At 37.2% G+C, this 4130-nt stretch overlaps 1 pseudogene; it reads right to left on the minus strand.

The window, feature by feature from the left end:
- Positions 1 to 388: 388 nt before the first annotated feature.
- Positions 389 to 1283, minus strand: LOC104103114 (protein TIC 20-I, chloroplastic-like; annotated as a pseudogene).
- Between the last annotated feature and the right edge of the window lie 2847 nt (positions 1284 to 4130).

Here is a 4130-nt window from a genome sequence, read left to right on the forward strand (position 1 = left end):
TTACCTGTGCAGAATATCAGCGTCTTGGGAGTTGGCTAGAAATATAGGTACTCTGGAAAGGTATCTGATTATAATGGAGTTTATCCATTGAAGTAAAATCATAATATAACTTTCTTTATTATTACCCTATATTACTTGCTAGAACCAATATATTAATAACATTCACATTTTGCTGCTCGACCCAGTAAAATCATCCACAACTACTATATAAAATCATGTTTTATTTACAAATTCCTATTGCTGCCTCTAGAGACTAATGAAATGCTTCAAACTGGAAGTCAAGTAATTAAACAGTATGCAACGAAGTCATTTAGAAGGGAAAAGAAACTATGAGAAAACACAAGCCTTATAATGCCAATTGAAATAAAGAAAACAGAATGAAAACCAATTTGACAACAATGAGAACTTAATCAATCCCTTTGGGGAATGGAAGAGGAAAGAACAGCACTGCTACACATTGAGTTTAACAGGCCTAAAAGGCAATACACAAGAGACAGTGATCATTGCAAGTTAAAAATTCAGTTCCATCCAACCTCAATGTTCTATCTAAACGGCATAAAAAACATGATTTCATCTGTGTACACCCAATCTGTTGGCAGCCATTAGTCATAAGGTATTTGAATATAAGCTGCATCACACACAAATGGAATGTCAGCATACATCCCTGCAAATGCACATCTTATGCACTAAAACTGTGAACAGATAGGCAAATGCGAGCGGTCCAAAAATGCATGCCAACTTTGCCCCAGTACACAATAAGTGGCATCCAACGACTTAATAGTCCCAATAACCTGCAGGGCAATCTCAAGTAGCATCCCCATCACCACATGGAACCTAAAGAAATGAGGCCATTCCTTTGTCCTCACTACACCAAGGTAAGCAACAAAGAAGTATGCCATTAAAAACCAGCTTGGTAATCTCCCAATAGCTCCAAGGAAAGGGTATGTCAGAAACTCAAAATCTTCCAAGAAGGGGTGGAGATGATATGCTGTCTCAGCATACATCCAAGTCTCGTGAAGAGGCATCAAATAAGGGAGGCAAGCTAAGGTTCTCCACCACCACCTTGGCTTTGTGGTCATCGCAGGGAATCTGTAACTATATGGGACATCTTTTGATGCTCTAGGGGCAAGGGACAATCGGCTTCCCCTTGGTAACTGGTGTATAGCATGCGAAAGGACACTATATGCACCACTTAAAGGAGGTGATGATGCAGAAGAAATATCAAGGAAGCTGAATCCTGCACTGAAACTCAACTTTAATAGAGTAACTAGCGTTAAATTCTTTCAACTACTAGAACCAACAAAAAATATTGAACTATGAGCTTGTAGAGATAAGATATATTTGCTCAAGGATCAGTTCACCACTTTGTTCCCTCTATCATGCTTCTTATAACACGGAATCCCCTAAAAGAACTACATTTCACTTACCATACATCCTTTGTCCTCTATATTTTACAGTAATCCAGCTTCGCACATTTGTCCGTTTGAAGTGCATGAGAACAGTAAAAAGAGTGAATGGAAGGATATACATCTCTAATAAACAACACCATCAACACGGACTCGAGCCATTTCAGTTTTTAGTTCTAAGCCTTTGAGGAAAAAAGAACTATATATTTCTCCATAAAGATGGACAAAACCTAGAATACACTTTCAAGAAAATAACTCCACGCCACCACAGTTAATCCACTTACTAACTTCCTTGCAAGCATTTTAAGAACTTTATGAATAGCTCAAGGACAATTAAGTCGTCCAACCTGCAGGGCTGCATATTTAAAAATGCTATATCACAAGCGCAAATATACAAACTAGAATTAAATATCTCCAACTTTTAAGCCCTAAGAAAGTAACCCAAGAATAAGCCCAGGTTTGCCGCTATTTTATGATCAAGACAAGTTGTTGGGATAAAAAGCGAAAGGTGAAAGAAATAGAAGAACAGTGGGATAAGTCCAAGCATAAGGGGACGAGATAATTGGTAGCTTGGAAAATATAGAGCTAGAAAAATCAAATAACAGGTAGACACTTCTAGTTGTCTGTTATTTATCATTTCAGAGTTATAGTAGGTTGACATTGCCAAAATCACATGGCTTATTTCTAGGGCCGGGAACATGAAGCATATGAGATATTTTAAGGATACGTTCGTCTTTTTTTTTTAAGATTAAGATGCCTCAATCCGAATCACTTCTCATTATTAAGATGTTGTATCTAAATCTGAACACTGAATAAGTAAAACAGTTTGTTTCTCAGTATCAGAATTTGTATATTATATCTTTATTTAAAACCTAACAAATATACAATTCAAATAAAACAATAGTAAACATTATATCGACAAAGTATTAGAAAACATCTTCATTTACATGATTTTGTAAAATTATTTGTTTGATAAACACACTCTAAAAGCTAGCAGCAATGGTCATTGGTCAATGGTGATAGTTGTGAGGTGCTGGCGGGTGGTGATTGTAGTTTGTAGAGGTGGCTGATGATGGTGGTTGTGCAGTGTTGGAAGTTAGTAGGTATGGTAGTTGTCAATGTGATTGTTATGTGGCGGTGACTAGTAGTAGCGGTGACTAGTAGTGGCGACTGACAGTGGAGGTGGTTGTTGGCTGTGATAGCCCGATAGGGATGCTGATTGTACTTGACTTGTGGTGGAGATGATGATGGTGGATGTCAGTGGTGGTTGGTGGTTGGTGGTTGGAGGTGGTAATTATGCAGTAGTGGTGGTTGGTGGTGGTGACTGGTGCTAGAGGTAGTTAGCCATAGTCGTGGTTGGCTGACCATCAAGATTGTTAGTAGTGGTGGTTGACAGTAGTGGATATGTGGTGGAGATAGGCGATTGTGGTGGTCGTGCAGCGGTAGTGGATGGAGTAGTGATAAAATGTCTATCTCCACCGGAATCTTTAATTGAACAATGATTTTAGTGGCCGAGTGGTGGTAGTGAATAGAGTAGTGACAAAATGTCATCCTGGAATCTTCAATTGAATAACATCTTAGTGATTTCAAGACTATATGCAAGATCTAAATGAATCAAACCGATTAAGAGCATGTAAGTGGTTGTAAAAAAAATGCACTTGATAGGCGGAAATCTTAATGATTCAGATTGAAACCTCCATTAATGGGAAACAAGTGGGGCTACAAAGACCTAACATAAGAATCAGATCTATGCTCGGGCAAAATCAGCTTTCTCAAGCTAAATGAACAATATCCTGCAGTGGAGCTCAATGTCCCCTTATTAAGAGACCAAATATCAATCTAGTTGTTGCAAGCTATAGCATCAGATCCAACAGCAAACACCTTCATAATAATGCATTTATTTTAGCTCAGAAATATAATGACATGCAAAAGGATCACCATAAGAAAAAAGAAAAGCACACTGAACCGTAAATGCACAGGAATGCGGGTTAAGGGGAGGATCTCCATAAACTCTGCAAAGAACTATCTGACCCAAACGTTTAAATGTAAATTTGAAGCATCATAAGCAAATGCATATAAACCTGATTGAATATCAGATGCAAAGCTGAACGTTTTACCATCAACAATTATACAATACGACGATATAGTTATTTCATAAGAAGAAATACTTTCCTCTTTCGGTATCCCTGTCGAACTACTTTATGAATTGATGGCCAACGCAAACCATTCGTGATGTATTCACTAACAGAAGCCTTGTGTAGTTCCAAATTATATTGTGTAACAATACTAGTATTATTCCGATTAATGTACCACTTCTACCCATTAGCCAATAAAGAAAAGAGTGATTCTACATTCAAACTTGCCCCAATGATACTTAGTAACAGAAAAGAAAAAGGTGAAATTGTCCTAGGCCTTTTAAGTCAAAAGAAGTTCAACAACAAAATAAGGACAGAAACACTAAGCTTATTCTGTCAAATGTTGGGGAAAAAAGGCACCTGAAATAACTGAATGGTGTAGACAAACTATAGAAAAGACATTAAATTAGGATTGATGCACAAAACCAACAAGAAGCAATATCAACAACCAGATCAAATTTTATCGAAATAGCATTCTGTAATCGACTACAAGGAGCAATCTGAATGTTATGAGAAAATAAAATGAATTTTTCAGATGGGAAAAATAATGAAATCAAAATGTAAGCTTTTCTTATTCGAAACACCATAA

The sequence above is a fragment of the Nicotiana tomentosiformis genome, chromosome 2 (genome assembly GCF_000390325.3).
Source record: "Nicotiana tomentosiformis chromosome 2, ASM39032v3, whole genome shotgun sequence".
NCBI classification, from domain to species: Eukaryota; Viridiplantae; Streptophyta; class Magnoliopsida; order Solanales; family Solanaceae; genus Nicotiana; species Nicotiana tomentosiformis.